This window comes from Haemaphysalis longicornis, unplaced genomic scaffold, assembly GCF_048455015.1.
Source record: "Haemaphysalis longicornis isolate Haplotype H1 unplaced genomic scaffold, Haemaphysalis longicornis Haplotype H1 scaffold_3, whole genome shotgun sequence".
NCBI lineage: Eukaryota > Metazoa > Arthropoda > Arachnida > Ixodida > Ixodidae > Haemaphysalis > Haemaphysalis longicornis.
This window is the reverse complement of record NW_027526335.1, coordinates 232,950,757-232,970,399: the sequence shown is the minus strand read 5'-3', so window position 1 is coordinate 232,970,399 and position 19,643 is coordinate 232,950,757. Positions and strand designations below refer to the sequence as shown.

The 19,643-nt window shown below is 48.5% G+C and overlaps 1 protein-coding gene across 1 annotated transcript in view; it reads left to right on the top strand.

Annotated features, from left to right (window-relative positions):
* LOC144175765 (uncharacterized) overlaps nt 1-19,643 on the top strand; it is a 419,826-nt gene that overhangs the window by 226,141 nt on the left and 174,042 nt on the right. The window lies entirely within an intron of this gene.

The window sequence follows — 19,643 nt, the reverse complement described above, 5'->3', positions numbered from 1 at the left end:
AAATGGTACATCTAAGAGGTGCGCATACGCACCTCTTAAAGGTACCATTTTAAAGGTGCTAGTCTTTTTGGGATACTAAAACGCAAAAAAAAAAGCAACTGGCGTGGCTTGCACTAGTGGCGCAAGGCTGCAGAAGAAACAGCGGAGCTAGTGGTCGACCTAGCTTGTTTCCACCTTGGATCCGCTGAAACTGGGACAGCGTTGTAAAATCCGGCTAAACTTGGCCTCAGCACCCAGCCTAGCAAGAACATCTCAAAACTAATAATAACGAAAACAAAACAAGAACATCTGAAAGCCTAACAAAACTTAGCAAAGCGTAGCAAAACATAGCAACTACGGAAGAAACTAGGTCGACCGCCAGCTCCGCCGTTTTTTTTTTTTTTTTGCAACTGTACACCTGTGTTGCACCCTTTCAACACCCTACGGAAAACCAAGGGTCTTGCAGTCGGTCAACACCCCTTTCGCCACACAGAGTGTAAAGCTACAAATTAGCGTGGTTGAAGATAATAAAAAGGGCTTAATGGCTTCAAAACATCTTTATTCCACTAATACTACACCTTTATTGGACAATAAGGATGTAAAAACGTTTAGTGACCCGCCGCGGTGGCTCAGTGGCTAAGGCGTTGCGCTGCTGAGCACCAGGTCGCGAGTTCGATTCCCGGCCGCGGCGGCCGCTTTTCTGATGGAGGCGAAAAGCAAAAACGCCCGTGTGTACGAGATTTCGGCGCACGTTAAAGATCCCCAGGTGGTCAAAATTAATCCGGAGCTCTCCACTACGGCGCACCTCATCGCCTGCGTTGCGTCGGCGTGTTAAACCCTACAATCAATCAAAAACGTCTAGTGTGCATATATAGTCTTTTTAATTCTAAAAGTTAAAATTGACCTTTCACGTGCAAAAGCTAAACTTGCGCCATGAGGCCGACCGGGTAACGAGGGATCATTGCAGACGAACAATTTTTTTTTGCTTCTGAACAGTTCTTACGAGGTGGGGAGGAGGGTATGAGGGGATAACTTGTAATTCGCACTGGAATTATACATGGATGCATGGGCTTAATCAATCAACAGCTGAACACCTTTTCCCCACCCTTTCAACACCCTACAAAAAACCAAGGGTGTTGAAGTTGGTCAACACCCTCTTTTCCACACAAAAGGGTGTAGAGCTACGAACAGGGGTATTGAGATTCTAGAAAAAGGGTGCAATGACCTCCCAACACCCTTTTTCCACTTATACTACACCCTTTTTGGCCAAAGATAGTGTAAAAAGTTTAGTGTGCACGTTCCTGTTACCAGTGATCGCGCGGACGACTACTGCTTCTTGGAACTGGCTGCAGTGCATGATGCTACGAACAGGGCCATCGAACAGGAGTCGAGACGTCTCGTCACCTGCTCTTCAATCGTCTACCTGCCTCTGTCCTGCCTCACCCTGCACTTGCCTTTGTCCTGTGCGCGTCTTCTTCTGTGTTAGCGCTGTTTGTGAAAGGATGAATCCACACCAACTTGCCCATTTTAGATCCGTTTGGCGCACACGTTACCAACCTTGTTTTACCAAATGATTGAAATGAGCAGAGCAGTCATTGCTTTTCCGCAACCGGACAAATTCAACTCGAACACCAGCGTGGCTTTTAAAAGCAGAGACTAAACTCATCCCCTCTGTGTCCAACGCGCGGCGTACCAGATGAAGTAGGGCATTTTGTCGTGGACTCCTCAGAGCATACGCGATGTAGCGGTCTGTTTTGTTTACAGAACTTCGAGAGAGAGCCACCCGCATACCTATTTGGAGGACACTATATTTCGGGCACTGGATCAGTAGCAGAGATATCTTGTCCCTAAATCTGTAGGTTTTGGAGGACGCAGGCCTATATATGAATCTCGGTGATTTGCCGCGTGTAGTTTTGAAAGGCCTTGATCCGACGCAGCAGTTGCCGGCACAACTTTCAAGGATAGGTCCTCTAGTTAGCTAACAACTACAACAACCAAGTTTTCTGTTTTGCGGTTTTACCCATCTGCTGCTGCCCACTCATTCGATGTAATGTTGCAGTTGCCGATGTACGCCTGTACAATATCACTTCGCTCAAACCCAGTGGCCTCAGCCCCCGCATCGTGCGATTCTTCTAGGCACTTTATCACGGGTTCTCGGTGGCAGTTTAGGCCACTTAGGGGCGCGAGCGCGCGCCTGAAGAGGGCTTTGGTCATATTTGAGAGCGCGCAGGCTGGCATTCACGGGCGCGGGGCTAAGAGCGGCGAGCAATTGAGCTCGGTTTTTTAAAAGGCGGCCCCCCTTCTGTTCATTCATTTCCTTTGTTGAAGCGAGGGCCGATCGGAGTATTGGATTGACGAGGCGGCAAAATTGGAACAAAAACTTGCAACCTATAGTTTCAAAGCGAGGCCGCACTAAGGACCAGTGGGAGGAGGTCGACCTCGGATGACCGCGGCGTCGAACCGAAGTGTGCCAAGGACGGCCAGAAGCGAACCAAACAAAGCATGCCAGCCGTGTGTAAGAGATGATTAATCACTACCAAAGTTAATAATGATTGAATAATAATTGATAGGAATGATTAGTAAGGTGGAATTAAAATGGATTAAAGCGAATTCTAGGTTGCAATAATGACTGAATTAAGGTGTCATAGTAATGACTGGTGACGTGGAATTAACATGGATTAAAATGAATTAGGACGGATTAAGGTGGACTAAAATGAATTAGGATAGAATTGTGATTGATATTGTTGGTATGAATAGAAAAGAATTAATTTAGGTTCAGAAGGATTAAGGTAATTTAGGTAGGGATTAGATTAAGGCAGATTAAAGTGGACTAACATGGATTAACCTGAATTAAGGTATATTAAGGTCGGATTACGACGGATTACGGTGGCCGTGAGATACTGATGGAAGTTTTTAAATCTATTATCCCAAAAATGAAGGCCGGAGGTCGCGTGGGGGAGTGAGGAGTTGGGAAGGGGGAAGGACCCATAGACCAGAGGGGTTCGTGGGGTACGAGTCGGTGGTCGTCCACAGGCGGGATGGGATATGTTTCCTATCCGGGCTGTTCAACACTGAATGATTCATTCACTGCTGCAGGCCATCGCTGTATTACTGGGGCTAGACCGCTCTTAGTGGCGAACTGTACAATCAGGCTGGTGTGCTCGTCTAATGCAGAGGGACCGATAGAGATTTCGTGGTGTCGGGGCGGGGAAGTGAAATTGTGGTATCGAGACAACTTGTAGCAGATCCAGATCAGGTAAAGTATTTTATTTATTTATTTATTTTTGAGTACCGTAAAGGCCACGAGAGGCACTACGTCGGGGGGAACTGTTTATACAAGGTATACGTCAATACGTGTAAAAAAGACCGCACACAGCGATCAGACACAACTAGGCAAAAAATACATTTTGGAAAAAAAGAAGAAACGACAGGGAGTTAATACACGGCGCATTTCACATTTGCAGTACAGCCGCTAAAAGGCTTGTCTATAACACAGCGTTCGTACTCTGCCCCGCCGGAGCGGGATTTGAATAAAACTACCGCGGAATTCTGAAGTCTTAGCCCTTCGCTTTTGCCTCCGACATGTTTGGAACGAGTATGATTCGGCAGTTTTCGGATGTAGCTGGTTGAAGTTGAAATCGCTGTTATAGACAAGCGTTTTACCGGCTGTACATTGCAATTTCAAGAAGCACACATGGCAGTTGATCTTCAACGTTGCACTGGTAAACAAGATATAACAACAGGGCTCACCAGAAGTATTAGTTGAAGTTGAGATTTTGCACATCAAGAAATGTGCGCAGGGCAGAATGGAATGCAGACGGGCCATTTATCGTTACAATCTCGCGGGGTAGCTCGTTCCACTCGCTTACCGATAACAGGAGGAGGAGGAGGAGGTAGCCTTTATTGTGGCAGGAAGACTCTACGTCAAGTGGGGGAAGGGGAAATAGAAGGGGGGGGGGGGTTGTAACTTGGGACATCTTAAATGCGTACAGTTCGACCCAAAACAGGTGGGCTCCTTAAGAATGCTGAAGAGGCCGCGTGGGGTGAGGAGAGCAGGCTCACGACTCTAGACTGCTCGCGCTAGACCGCTTTTTAGGGAAAAGTGTGCAATTAAAGCCAGCATGGAGGGTTCCAGTGTACGAGGGTCGATGTAAAGAGAGGCTGTATTTGGAGGAGGCTTGAAGGTTCTGTAGCGCACGAACTTCGGGCAGTGCCAAATTAGGTGCTGGAGATTGGCGGGAGTGGGGGAGGCGCAGAAGGGACATCGAGGCGGTAGAGACGGGGTGTACCATTTCCGGAATGTCTCAGGGGTAAGGCTAGCATTAGCAAAATATTTGTTTATGAAAATTTCGGCTGATCTTGGGAGCGGGGGCAGGGCGGATAAAAAGCCGGTTGGAGTCAGGGCCTTGAGGCGGTCTTTTTTTTCCTTTTTGTAACGTAGAAGCTGTATCGCTGGTGGTAATGTCTCAGTAGGTGGAGGAGCCAAGTCGGGTAGCAGCGGAGGACTAGAGGTTATACACTCCCGCGCCGCCGAGTGGGCTGCCTGGTTCCCCGGTGATGACCCCTCATGTCCAGGTGACCAGTCGATGCGAACATGAATGCCGCTAGATTTCAGGATGGAGATCTGATGAATGATTTTGTTGGCGATGGTATTGGTCGACGTAGGACATTTTAGAGTCTGTAGGGCTTCGAAAGAGTCTGTCAGGATGCGTATCTGGGAAGGCACGGAGGAGTCAAAGTCAAACATGAGGTAGTCTATGGCTTGAACAATAGCATGGAGTTCCGCTTCGAGGATGGTAGCACATGGAATATTAAGGGATCGTTTGCCTTGGATGGAAGGGAGGTCAGGAGAATCCCATGCGGTGCCAACTAGCGGAGGAGAAATGCTCGCGTCGGTGTAAATGTCGATTTCGTTGGGGAGTTTACGGTTTCGGAGAGCGTTGATGCGGGCAGCGCGGAAGAGGGGAATTTTGATACTTCGTGGTCCTTGCGAATATGGGCGACAGTTTACGATCGTGGTCAGTGCGATTGGACACATAATGGGCTGGAAAAATATGAGCACACGAAAAAGATGTAATACCATAATAAAGAGAGTGAAAAAAGGTAAAACGGAAGAATTTAGGATGAGCGCTAAGGTCTGGAAGATTAAGAATCTGTTTTAATGCCGATACACTTTGGTATGGCGAGTACGAGCGCAAAATGAAGCGGGGAGCCTTATTTTGAATGGATTCGATACAGTCGGACAGAATAGCTGTGTGAGAGTTCCAAATAATTGAAGCATAATAGAGGATTGCACGGATGAGGGAAATGTATGCGCGAAGTCTAGTGTCATGGTTCGCAACATATAAACGGCGCTTTTGAAAGCCAAGTTTTTTTACTTCCTTGTTTGAAATATGTTCAATATGCATGGCCCAGTTTAAATCAGGAGTAAACATCACACCCAGATACACGAAAGAATAGGTTCGTTCAATTTTCCAACTGAATAACGTGTATGGATCAAATGGAGTATTTAGCTTCGAAGAAAATGTCACCACCTTCGTTTTCTCTGTATTAATTTCCATTTTCCACACGTGGCACCATTCCGCGAGGGTATTTAAATCGCTTTGCAGAATAGCTACGTCATCGGCGGTAGTGATCTGCCTATAAATTATAGTCATCGGCAAACAGCCATATTGTTGAAGTTATATTATTCGCAATGTCATTAATATATGCAAGAAATAGTAAAGGCCATAAAACTGATCCCTGAGGTACCCCTGACCTAACGCAACAGGAACTGGAGAAATTATTATTTATATTTACTTTTTGAGAGCGACCAGATAGAAATTCATTAATCCAGTGGGTATTTTTCATGTCTAACTGTCGGCAATTTATTTTTCGAATAAGCCGTTTGTGGGGAGCGCGGCCGAAGGCTTTGGAGAAATCGATAAATACTGCATCTGTATAAACCAATTTCTGGAAAGAGTCGTGTAAATCCGTGGTTAATTCAAATAACTGTGTTTGGCACGACCGCTTATGCCTGAAACCATGCTGGTTATCGAATAACACGTTATTAGTATTGATATGTCTCATTATGTGGCAGTAAATGTGGCAGTAAGGAGTTGCAACAAACTGATGTGAGTGAAATCGGGCCGAAGTTTTTTGGACATGAAGGTTCACCAGATTTATAAATGGGTTTGACATAGCCATATTTCCAATCGTCAGGGACGCACCCAGAATCAAGCGATTGCTGAAAAATTAAGGAAAATAAAAACGACGATACGTGACTGGTTAATTTTAGCAGTTTTGAGCTGATGCCGCCAGTTCCAGGGCTGGAGCGAAGCGGAGGTCTAGCAACTGCGCGGGATACACCTACTTCAGTAACGATGATGGGCTCGCTTGGGCAAGTTATTGTAGTAGGAGCGACGGTACAGGAGTCGTCAAGGGGTGGTCCGTCGGTAAAAACTTCACTAAAGACATTGTTTAAAACGTGAGCACATTCTGAGGCGGTACCAATCGAACCATTTGCATCGTTTAGTGTTATTATATTGTCCGTATCTTCAGGGTTAATTACGCGCCAAAACTTTTTTGGATCAGATTTTAACAAAGTCGGCAGCGTATCATTGAAATAACAATCCTTAACTTCTTTAATGGCTTTTTCTGAGTCCCGAGCTACTTCTTTATATTTATTCCAAGTGCAGTGACTGTTGCTTTGCGAAGCCTTTTTGTATGCTCTTTTCTTTTTATTTAGGCAATGTTTAACCTTTTTCGTAAAACAAGGAGCACTTGTTTGTGATGCGAAGAAAACCACAGGAATGCATGTATTTTCTATTTTCTTAAGGAAGTCACGAAACAGTACCCAATTTTCATTAGTTGTACGATTACTAAATTAACTCGAGAAGGAGCTCGAAAACTCAGTTAACATGCAGTTAACTTTTTCACAATCTGCTTTCTTGTAATTAAGTATGCGTTTATGCTTTGTTTCCTTGTTAAGAAGTGGGAGAGGGTGGAAACAGTGTACTGCTCTGTGGTCACTAATTTCATCAAGGACATGGGCTACAACGTTTATCGGATTGTTTGTAAAAAATCAAGTCGAGAATGCGTTCGCCCCGCGTAGGTGCAGTTACCAACTGAGTTAAATGAAACAGTTTCAAGGTACGAAGGGAGCGGGATACCTCAAGTCCGACAGATGTTGATGGCGATGATGGTGTGACCCAGTAATGGAGGGGTAATTGAAATCACCGCCAAGCAGCAAGACGCACTGAGGAGATTTGTCATAAATTATTTCTAGTACATGGGTGAGGTGATCAACAAAATCTGGTTTGCTGGCGGTCGATAGCAGACTCCGATAATACACGTGCAGCCTTCAAATTGGCTTTTCGCACAGAGCAGCTCTGGAGTGGTATCAATGGTAACAAGGGAAGGTTGATAGGAGGTCCTTATTGCTATCAAGACGGCACCACCACGAGACGAAGTTCTATCTTTACGGAAGACAGGGAAATAATGTGGAAGTAATAATTCGCTATTGTGTATGTCTTCGCGGAGCCACGTTTCAGTGCCTAGAATTGCATCAGCGGAGCATGCGTGACCTACTGAAAGCAACGAGTAAACTTTATTTATAATGCCACGGAAGTTAGCGAGAAGAACGTATAAATTATGTACTTTTGTTTGTCTATGGGATTGACTCGGACTGTTTGTCAATCCGTGCTGCGCATTTTCGGTGGGTCTACCTGAACTACTTTTGCAGAAACCGCATCATAGTATATGTGTCCTTCAAGCTTCAGTTTGTTATACCGTATTATGTAGCGCCCATCCTTCTCTTTGTTTTGTTTAGCGAAATCACGGAGCATTTTCCTTGCGAAGTGTATTTTAGGGGAGAAGTCTTCCTCGAGCCTGATTTTAGGTTCAATGTTTTTGAGTTTATGCGCATTTCGAAGAAGGGAAACCTTCGTCTTGAAATTTAGGAACTTTATTATCAATGGGCGCGTAAAATCAGGACGAGGCTGCCCGATTCGATGCGCCCGTTCAATGTCACCAGGTTGCAAGTTTATTGTTAGCTGTGTGGAACAGAAATCCCAAACTAATTTCTCGCTAGCCTCATAGTCCTCTTTGTACACTTCCACTGAACCTTTAATTAACAAGTTGTTTGTTCGTGAACGATTATTTAGGTCATCGACAACGCCTTCTAGGTCACCATTAGTCCGCGACAAAGTCATTTTTAACTTCCTCAAGTGTGTCATCGACGGCTTTGACGCCAGTGCCTATTTTGGGTACTATAGGTAGATTTTTTTTTTCAACTGCGCAAACTCGGCACCTAATATCAGCAACATCTAGTTGTATTTCTTTCAAGGTAGATGCAGTGGCGTCAAAGTTCTTTTTGTTGGCTTCAATGAATTCTTTCAGTAGAGCATACACATCATCTACTTTTGGGCCTGGATTGGCTTCAATGTCCCCAGCACAGAGCAACAAAAGCAACGCTAGGCAGATAGACAGTGCAAGAGAGGGTTTGGGGCACAAGACACAGAGTAGGCGGGCCTCTGCATGAGGGCGTTCAGCAACCCCTATCCTATTTCTGCAGCAGTTTCTGAAGGCTCCGATACGAACCCTGTAGGTTGCAATGTCAACCCCATGACTCAAGAGACCACAGGAGTGTGAGGCAAAATACAACAGTATGGGGATCAGCAGCCACGGAAATAAGTAAAAAATAAAAAAAACGAGGGTTCAAGCGCATACCCATAACAGAGTAGGAAAGCGTTTGATTCCTGTCGTGCGTGGCCGCATATGTCCAGTAGATCAGTTTTTACGATTTGCTTATATTGTGCGAATTTCGGGTTGACGTGGGAGCAGTACCATTTGCGGAAATTTTGTGGTCTGAATAATGCATATGCATAGAATTTGTTAATAAGAATATCTTGGGCGCTTGTGAGTGTTGGCTTGTTCCGAACGTGATCCTCCGACGTAAGTTGTTGAGTCAGAATTGCTTGTGTTTTGTACCTGTGTGTGCGGATGGCTGGGGGTGTGGCGGTGTCATCGGTCGTGTCGAAGCAGTCAGGAAGGTCTGATGCCTTTGGGCCGCCGAATCTACCACGGCACTCACGTCTATGCAGACGTGAGCACCGTGGAGCGCCGCAGTTATTGTTTTCTTGGTGGTTTCGGTTTCTGAAAAATTCGTCGAACAGGGTTGTCGAAATTCGTGAAGTGCTTCGGACGCTAATGTTCGGATCTTTTTCAGGGTGTGGTGATGATCGTACAGGTATAGGATTGTTCGTTTCCGGGTAAAACCCGATTTTCACACCCTGAAAATGTTTCCGGAGACTGGCTTCAAACCCCATTTCTCCCCGAATACGTCTTTTCAGAGTAGCCATCTGCACAGTCGTGCTCTGATGGTCGGCCCTTCTCAACCAGCACTTGGAGGAAATAAGCCCCACAAACACAGCTTTCGGAGTCATTGAGTATCGGCATGACTCTACCGCTCGATACCCCAGGCTGGCATATGCTGCGCCGACACTGCTGCGCCCAGCTAATGGACGCTGCGATGTCGAGAGAACTTCCCCCATCTAAAGAACCTAAACCATCGGACAGATCTCGAATGGAGACCGACATGTCGCGCATGCAGATGATAATGTCTGTAAACAAGGTCGGTAAACACATGATAATGTCTGTAAACAAGCTACTTTCTTTAGCTGAGAGGGATCCCTAGCGGGCGAATGAAATCCAGATTGGCGGTTATCGGCATGGTGGCAGCTGTTACATTCGGGGAGGCGCCCCCGAACCGGGCTTCGTCGTCTCCGTCATGTGAGGTAGCGTGGTGAAGAGCGGCCAGCAAACCTTTCTGCCTTGGTGATGAGGACAAGAATCCGAAGGCAAACTTTACTGGCAAGGCGAGAGAAGCAAAATCAATACAGGAACAATACGCTTAGGGTCGAGGTTACAGCATACTCGAACAGACCGACAGCATGGATTCGGTGCTCCGAAACGAATGCGATCTATCGATCGAGAGGGCGGATTTTATACACTAGCCGTAACGGCTGCGGGGCTTTCGCAGGGCTCCTGTGCACACGGCCCGAAAATGGTGCAGACACACTCCGAGTTAGTGAGGGGCCGGCAGTGTTGTTGAGTCTGAGAGGGGGTCTCGGCTGCAGCGTCCGCTTCGTCGGGACGTGTTTCTACTGGAAGATCGGTTGGCAGCCGGCGAGGTTGAGTCAGCGACAGCGTGGCGCCAACGCGCCAGCCGTCCTGCGGCAAGCTGTAACTTGTCCGAGGCAGCTTTCTTACGCAGCACCGGAGCACTCCGCAACTCCGTAAAACTCTCACGTCCAACGAACTTCTTCTAGAAATCCAGGACATAATGGACACTTATCCGTGTCGTGTGCGCGTGTCATGGCGCCAACGGAATAGCCACCCCGAAATGCAGGCTGCAGATGCCGGAACACACCCCGTGCGTGTGCAGTTTCCAGCTCCCCTTGCGCCTTCGTCAAACGGTGTTCGCCTTGCCAGTGCAAAAGAACGTCTACGGCGCACCGCGCGCGCTCTCATACCCCCGCGCGGTACAGATCTCCCTGGCGGGTTGTCTCGCCAAGATGAGGTCCTGCTCAGACGTCTTCGCCTGGGAGTCGCCCTCACGCCAGCTGTGACGAGGTCCTGGCCTCCTCAATACCATGCCCCGTTCAACTCCACCTGCCCCTTTTGCCCCGCTCCAGTTGGCCAGGCTACAGCAGAGCACCTGGTGTGGAGTTGCCCTGCTCTGCGAAGCCTACGTGATGTGCACATCGCCACCTGCGGCCCGCGCCCCGGACGTCCGCCAGACTTCATGGCGTGGATACAAGGACCACACCATGGCCCCCTGCTCCGATTCCTTCGGGAATCCGGCGTGTATCTATACATTTAGTTTACCCTTATGCTGATTAGCAAACTTCCGCAATAAAAAAAAAAAAAAAAAACTTGCCGCACGCGCGATAAGGGTAGCGGTGCGCTGAATCGGAACACAGCTGTGATGCAACGGGGTTAAAATAAGGTGTTGATTGTGGCAGAAAAATGAGATAAGCTCTGCTTTGTTCGGGGCAAAGGAAATGGCTAGATCGGGTAGGAGATTAATGCTTATTACATCATTGTGGAGGGCCGTAATGCTAGTTTGCTGGCTTGGATGGTCTCTTGACTCATTTCACATCATGGTGTCCTCAGCATAGATAGCAAACTTTGCACTAGTCTCTCGTTGAAAATTCCGGATGCTCCAGCCATAAGCAAATTGAGCCTTGACGGACTGCTGCTCTGTCGGGGTAGAGGGTACGAGGAGTCCGACCTGGGAATGTTCCTCGGAGCTGGGTTAGGCTTCCAAGAAGTTTCGAACCCACGTCTGTTGCTTGTTCGCTCGGGAAGGTTCTCGCAACATCGCGCTAGGATGGCGCTCTGTCTAGATCAAGTGCGCGTACACAGTCCTGAAAATAGCGAACAGTTTAAGCAAGTAATGACGCATCGCAGCAGACATAGACTGTCGGTAGCACCAAGATTCGGGCGAAAACGGGTTTGCACTGAGTGGAAATGCGGTTTGGCATACTCCAGGTAGTGTAACATTCGAGTGTTGACGACTCGCTCGATGAGCTCACATGACATGAGAAATCGTTGAGAGGTCCATTTCGTGTTCGGCGTGGGTATCGGAAAGATAAGGGCCAGCCTGAGACGTAGAAGTACGTGTACGGCTTCCCAGGAATGGTTTATCTGTTCCAGGTGTTTGTGTCCTGTTGGTTCTAGAAGATTGCGGAGATGGGTTCGTTGTACACCGCCGTGTCCAGCGGCAAACTGCGGTCTGCATTGACGGATGGCTGCAGAAAGTTCAGCGATTGCAAAGGGCTAATCGAGGTCTAAGCATTGTTCCGGGATCGAGATTGTGGGTAGAGGGCCTGATGGAGTTAGTAACGCACGGGGGAGGGGGGGGGGAAGAGATTTTTGAGTTGCACCTGTTCAGGATCCGGGGGGTTTGCTGCGGAGATTGATGGTACTGATAATTGGAGCTTTGCCGCGCTCCTTGTCCCCACTGGTTCCGGTAACGTTTCCGCAATGATAAGTGAACTGGTGCTTTCCCGAAGTCGTGACAGTAATTTGGTCAGTTGTTGTTTGATAGTTATACCTAGATTTCATTAATAACCTTGTACTGGTTCAGATACGTCGGGCTACCAATAAAGCGGTAGGCACCACATTCTGCGGAATGTTGTCAAGGTGATCGCCTAGGGTAGTGCAACTTCCCCTCGTGCGTTATAGTTTCCAATGCTGCAGCGAAATGATTGCGTATAGTTTTGGCCATTTAGGGATATCGTATTGGAGCAAACGATCTCGAAAGGCGGGAGCGCTGTTTCTTGTTTCGCCCGACCCGGGTACATTGCCGTGGAATGTGATAACAATACGCGGTTACTGCCCCTCGCAGTAGAGTAGGGGACCCATGATTTCGTGAGACCTGGCGAGGACCACGTCTGGTGTGGTATCCTTGGGAGATGGATGGTAGGTAGGATAGGGTATACGGTTGAAGATTTGCTATTTCTATACTTTCAATCGGCTATGCTCCGCTAGCCGAGCTGTATAAATACCCTTACGCTGCATGATGTGCATTGCAACCACCCCCGACGAGAATGCGGATATTTGAGTTCATGTTGACGAGGCCACGAGAAGGGGCCGGGGCCGGCGGAGAAGGAGTGGGCCTGGTAGAAGGCGTACACCAAGGCTAACTTTTTACGTGTGGGGGCTCCGCAAACGCTGACCACACCTTCGTGCACTTTTGAGTTTAAACCGGGAACCTGACTGTATACTGCCGCAATTGGAGCATTGACCAATATAGGCCTCATGCGCCGCCTAGGCAGCGCATGACTTCCGGAACCGATTTCCGATTTCCGGAACCGATTTCATGAAACCGATTTCCGGGGGCGTATGTACCATATTGAGGACATCCTGAGCATGTTGTGTGTTGTTTGGGTACAAAGCTGCGGGTGTCCCATAGGATCCCGTGCCATGACTGAATCAAAACGAGCTCAGTACTTCGGATTGTTTTGCGACATCGTTTCCAGCCCATCCCCGGCCCGTCCGACCTCTTCCGACGATCATCTTGACCCAAGGGGAAAAGGCTTTGCAGCGCTAAATAGGTGCAGTCCCCATACAGCTTCGAAGAAACGACAGTGACGGCGCTTTGCCACTCGCAGGTTCACCGATCGTCGTATGAAGTGGAATTTAAAGTGAGAGCTTCTTCCTTAAACTAATACACTTGGTGACAAGACTTGTCAACAACTGCCGATCAAAAAAAAAGAGTAACACAATCGGTGGCGACCGTGCGTAAAAGCGTGTCGGCTGGATCACAGGCTCGTCTGCTGCGGTGCGCCGCGCTTTTGCGCACCTGTGCACTTATGCGTGCACTTTCATTAAATTGCTGGTTTGTGTCGCTGTCACGAATACGCGGTGGAGGGCTAGCTTGCCTTTTTATTGTATCGTGGCTCAGTGACAAAATGCAGCGAGCGTCAGCAGCGTGAAATCGGTTTGGTGATTCCGAAAGATATATAGGGGCCGTAGAACAAAGCGGTCCGGCGAACTGAGTGGCCGTTCTGTTTCCTTTTTTCTTCTCTCAATTGATTTAATTACGCTGCTTCTTTATCTATTCCCAGTTATCGCTTAGTAGACTAGAATATGCCTGACAACCTTTTAAGGTGGAGGGCCGAGTTCCATGAAGCCGACACGGCGGAGGGCCAGAAATCTGGGAGGGGGGCTTCGAAGGGAAAGAGAAAAAAATCGGTGAATTGCCAATAACATTTGACAATAATTGACCATAATCTGGCCAAGTGTGAAGATGGGTGACAATGCAACTGGAAGCGATCAATTCCCTGTTCTTGTCTCCCGTCTAACCACATCTTTGAGGCGAAAACTGGCGTGTCGATAGGATGTGGCAGGGGCCAGGGTTTATCCCGAATTTCGATTTTGGGGGGTGTCAAAATCCTCCAGGGCGGTGTTGGTGTTGTATGTACAAAAAATCTTGGGGGGGGGGGGGAGGGGGGGGGGTTCTGGCGACATGCTGGGGGCCGCGTGCGGGCCGCGGGCCGTAGGTTGACGACCCTTGCAGAAGATAATGAACACAGTGACGATCGTATGTAACTATTTGGGCCGCGCAACGTGTGCATGCGGCTGTGTTATGTTAGGCAAATACAGAAGTACACATTTAAGTAGGCAGAGGACGTGCGATCTGGTGCTTGTTTCGCGTCCTTTAATTGGGCTTACTTCGTTTATTTCACGCTGTGGCCTAACCTTCTACCGGCTAGTATACACGTACCGTGGCGTTCGTAAATCACGCGGCGTAAAAAATCACTTAGTTTGGGAAAACACGAGAATGCGCTGACGATCACTGCACTCCCAATGTGACATTGGAGCTCACCGCTAACTGCGGCCTTCCCGGTCACGGCGCATGCTTGCTGCGTCTCAGAAAGTGATCAGCTAACGCACGGCGGCGCGCGCTACTGTGCTGTTATCTCGCAGCGCGTCGCAGCCGCCGGCAAGCATGTCATTGCAAATCGTGTTCGAAGCTCCCGCGCAAATGTTGCGTGTTTCGGATGAGTGGCGTACGGAGCAGCGTCTGGGGAAAGTGTTGGGAGAGGGCGCTCTTGTAGGTGACGTTGATCCTTGGCGGTGACGCATAGCGAAAGTGTGAGGGAGAGGCAGTGAGAGAGATGATGCCATCGCCCCGTGGGCCTTTCGCCAGTCGCTCCTCCATTTTTTAAGTGCGCACTTAAAAAATGGAAGGTTTGGGTTCGCTTCCACGGCGGTGGCGGCGGCGTCCGCAGTCCTCCTCTCTCTCTATATATAAAAAAACAGCATCCGGCGCCAGGTTTCGATCCGAGGACTTTGCGGCCGCAGCGCGACGCTCTACCGACTAAGCCACGGACGCGACGCTGATATCAGTGTTAGTAACGCGCCTTATATCTTTAACGCAGTCCTCCTCTCTATATACAAAAAACAGCATCCGGCGCCAGGTTTCGATCCGAGGACTTTGCGGCCGCAGCGCGACGCTCTACCGACTAAGCCACGGACGCGACGCTGATATCAGTGTTAGTAACGCGCCTTATATCTTTAACGCATTCAAACTACGTCGTCAGCGGCGTGCGTTGGCGACTCAGCGGCGTTATAGCGGCTTGATAACTGCGTGGTGTACACGTGATACTACAAACCCGATGGAAGAGATGGAAGAGAAGGCGGCGAGGCGGTGGGCTGCGGGGGCCGAGCGCAAGCGCCGCAAGCGGGCCGACAACCGTGCATTCGCACTTTCACATTCTCCCCCTCGGGGAAATGCGGGGGAATTTTTTCTGCCTTCGCTGCTTTGTTCGCCCAGTCGGTTACGCGGACGCCGCCGCGAAACTCACGTATCGGGCACCAAAGGGCTGCGCCCTAAAACAAAATTTCCACTTGTTTTCAAGGCGGTGCCGTGCCGGCATGCGCTGCTCGCGTCCTCTTACATGATCCCTCTGAAGCAACCTCTCAGTTGCCTCAGGCAATAGGAGAGCAACGTTCTGTGTTCTATGCTACTTGCGAACTGTTCCTTTGTCGCCCGTACGGAAGAAGAAAAAAACGATAATTATCGCCAGGATACTGACGGACGTCGCTACGATGGCGGCAGCTCGCTCAAAAGAAAGCAGATAAACAGGCTTGTTTTAGCGAATATTATTTTTTAGCCTCTGCTATTACTTTAAAGGAGCACTGACACCAATTTTCGGCGTTAGTATTATTGCACAGTTCGCTTCCTTCACTCAACAGAATATCCTGGCTGAAATATGAGCGGCTTGCGACGCGAAGAACATAGTTCAATTGCATCGCATTTATTGCGCCGACGGAGCAGCGCGCGGAGCCGCACTCAGCAAATGGACATCAGCGTGACATCACTCCAGGAGAGGAAAAGGAAGTGAAGCGACAGCGCTCGCCAAAAACTCGTGACGTCACTTCACGCGCGCGGCCCCACGAGCGGCGAGCGGGTGCAACACCCTCTCAAGCGGGCGCCAGTGACGTCCGCACAAAGCGGTGAGGTCAAACCGGGAGGCTCTCATATGCGGCGTTCGGGATGAAAGCGCGGGAATTTGAAACAAACGATTTTCAGGCCGTTCAATGTAATTAACTATCGCGCGCTGAAGTATTCGAAGTGCTGTTTCAGGTTCGCCAGACCATTAAGCATCGATAAAAGCAATAAAAGTGTAACATAAAATTTTCGTGTCAGTGCTCCTTTAAGGGCTACTTTATTCAGTATGGTATTATTTACGCGCCCCCAAAACGCGATATAATTAAGTACAACTAAGTTTCGCTTTGGCTTGCAATTGAAAACATATAGAGGACGGCGCGGCTCATTGTAGACGGAAATTTTCGGTCTATCCAGTTTTTTTAGTAAAGAGGAAGGCTGGTTTCACTTGTTTTACTGTACTTATAAGAAATTGTAAAAGATACTGTACTTAAATTGTACTACAAAAACTGGCAAACCTGTATACGCAATGCATAATGACCGCGAGTGTACCGGATTCTTAAAAGAACACGAACATTATCTTAATCCATAAGAAAGGTGACATGAAGGACTTGAACAATTGCAGGCCGATCAGCTCACCGTCATCTACAAGGTACTCACCAAGGTAATCGCTAACACAATTTCTGCCACATCAATATTTCAGTATAGGTGATAGAGAAATGCGCGGTGTATACTCAACCCCTAGATATAGCCTTCATAGATTATGAGGAAGCATTTGACTCGGTCGAAACCTCAGCAGTCATTCAGGCATTGCGGAATCAGGGTGTAGACAAGCATAGAGGATATCTACAATGGGTTCCCTACTACTATCGTCCTCCATAAGGAGAGCGTAAAACATGGGCGTCAGACAGAGACACAATCTCTCCAACATTATTCACAGCATGTTTACAAGTATTCAGAACTTTGGATTGGGAACAGGTGGGCGTAAGGGTTAATGGAGAATACCTCAGTAACCTCAGATTTGCTGATGACGTTGCCTTGCTAAGTAACTCGGGGGACGAATTGCAAAGCATGCTTTCCGCACTGGGCGAACAGAGTAGAACCGTGGGACTGATAATTAATATGCAGAAAACTAAAGTAATGATCAATAACCTCCGGATAGCGCAGCGACTTGAGATAGGTGGCGAGGCAGTGGAAGTGGTAAGCGAATATATCTACTTAGGCCAAGTTGTGACCCCCGATCCCAACCATGGGCCAGAGATAATTAGAAGGATAAGAATGGGGTGGAGTGCATTCGGCAGGCATTCTCAAGTAACGAATGGCAGCCTACCACTGTTCCTGAAATTGCAAGCGTATGACAGCTGCACTTACCGGTACTTACCTACGGGGCAGAAACTTAGATGCTCACTAAGAGGGTTTAAATTAAATTGAGGACGACTCAGCGAGCAATGGAACGGAAGATGATAGGTGTAACAGGGACAGGACAGGAAGAGAGCGGAGTGGGTCAGGGAACAAACGCGTGTTAAGGACATATTAGTAGAAATTTAGAAGAAATGGGCATGGGCAGGGCATGTAATGCGAAGGCAAGATAACTGTTGGTCATTAATGGTAGCAGAGTGGATCCCTAGATAAGGCAAGCGTGGCAGGGGGCGGCAGAAGATTAGATGGGCAGATGGGATGAATAAGTTTGCGGGGATAAATTGGTCACAGTTGGCACAGGACCGAGGTAATTGGAGAATAATGGGAGAGGCCTTTGCCCCGCAGTGGGCGTAGATAGGCTGATGATGATGATGATGAAATACGGCAGCTCACTACGTGTGCTGCGGCAGACAACTGACAGACTACTTGGGCGCCCCTGTGCTCCCACGGTCTGAAAACCCTCTGGAGTGGTCAAGGAGCCATGGAAGCCGGCTTTACCCAGCGCTGGCCAAGGTGGCACGAAAATACCTTTCAATTTCGGCCACTCAGGTGGGAAGTGAGAGGACGTTCCCGACAGCAGGAAATGTTGTCAGCAGCCGGCGGCAGCTGCTTCTCCCAGGGAATGTGGAGCAACTAGGATTTCTTTAATTAGAGCAGTAAAGGGAAGCTCTGCATGTAATTTCTAAATAAATACTCAACTCGTAATAGTTTCCCAAAATGCTGTGCCTACGGGAGTTCTAATCAGGGGTTTATCCAGAATTTAGGTTTGGGGCGGGGGGAGGGGGGTGTCGAAATCCTCCTGGGGGGGGAAGGGGGTGCTGTTGGGGGCCGGTGTATAAATCTCTTGGCGGGGTGCTCGTGGCTGTGGAATTTTTTAGGGGGGTATCGAAATCCCTCTGGGGGAGTGTTGGAGGGGTATGTATAAATCCCTGGTTCTAATGCTTAGTCGGGTCACAATTTGCTTATTTTTCTTTGTAATTTGTGATGTGTATTATTCGAACTATTAGAGCCAAAATTATTCGACCAAACCACTATTTGCTTCAAATTCGCTTCGAATTCGCTTCAACCCTCATATTCACTGTTCGCCCATCCCTACTCTCGAGGTGTTTTTACGAAAAAGTTGGGCCGTGCTGCGCAAGCGTATGTCCATTTAAGCTGTTCAGTACATCTGTTGAGTGAGAAAATCGCTGACGATTACTGTACTCCCTAATGCGAAATTTGTGTGCAGTGCGAACTGCAGTCTTGCCCGTCACGGCACATATCTGCTGTGCTCCAGGAAGTGATCACGTGATCAGTAAGCGCAAGGCTGCGCGAGCTACTTTGCCACTGTCTCGCAGCACGTCACCACCGCCAGGCATGCTGTGGTAAATCATGCTTGAACCCCCCGCGCAAATGTCAGCGATGGTAAGCCTCTGCATTGGCACCGTGAACTGTCTCAGGAAGTGACTGCAATTAGAGTCTCGGGAAGATACCACCAACGGCGTCTCACGGGGTGAACATCATCGAGCGCACAACGGCATGCGCGAGTCATCCCGCAGTGCGTCGCCACCGCCCAGCACGTCTCGCTGCCTCTCCCCGACACTTTCGGCATGTGTGGCGGCCAAGGAGCGTCTCGCACCACTTTGGCCTACCACCATTCCCTTCACACTTTTGCCACGCTCCTCCCCGGTTTTCTTTGTCTTCGGTTCTCCCTACAATCCCTTGGTAACGAGGACAACGCTGCCATCACTACAGTAGCGGGCGCACACTAAAATGCAGTTCAGAGTAATGGTAGTGGCGATGAAATTGTGGTCACTATGGTACTACACCATGACCTGCGACGACTATGGCTACGTTCTTGGCCAAGACCAAAGCCAAACACAATTTGTATATTTCTGCTGCATGGTTGGGTCCTTGAGGCACAGGAGTCTAAAGCAGTCCCTGATGGAAGTCTAGAAGCAGCTGTGCTTGTCGGGTTTCATGATATCAACACTGAAGTTGTCAATGACAACAGGCGGTATGCATCACCTTGTCTGACCCATGCAAAGTGCTTCTGCATGAAGTTCTTAATGTCTGTTTTGAATTATGTTGGTCACATTGTGTGAGCTTTCCAAGACACCACACCCTGTCTTCTCTGTCCCTTCTTTTTTGCATCTTATCATGTTGTGGGGCTTGCATGAAATGAAAAATTGAGAAATCGTTAGTTAATACACCGGTGCTCCTATGCTCCGTGGATATGCAACCGTGAGAATTGGGGCTCGCAGGAAATGATAAATACTGGGGGTAGGTGTCAAAGGAACACATTGTACACCTAGCTGCCGGC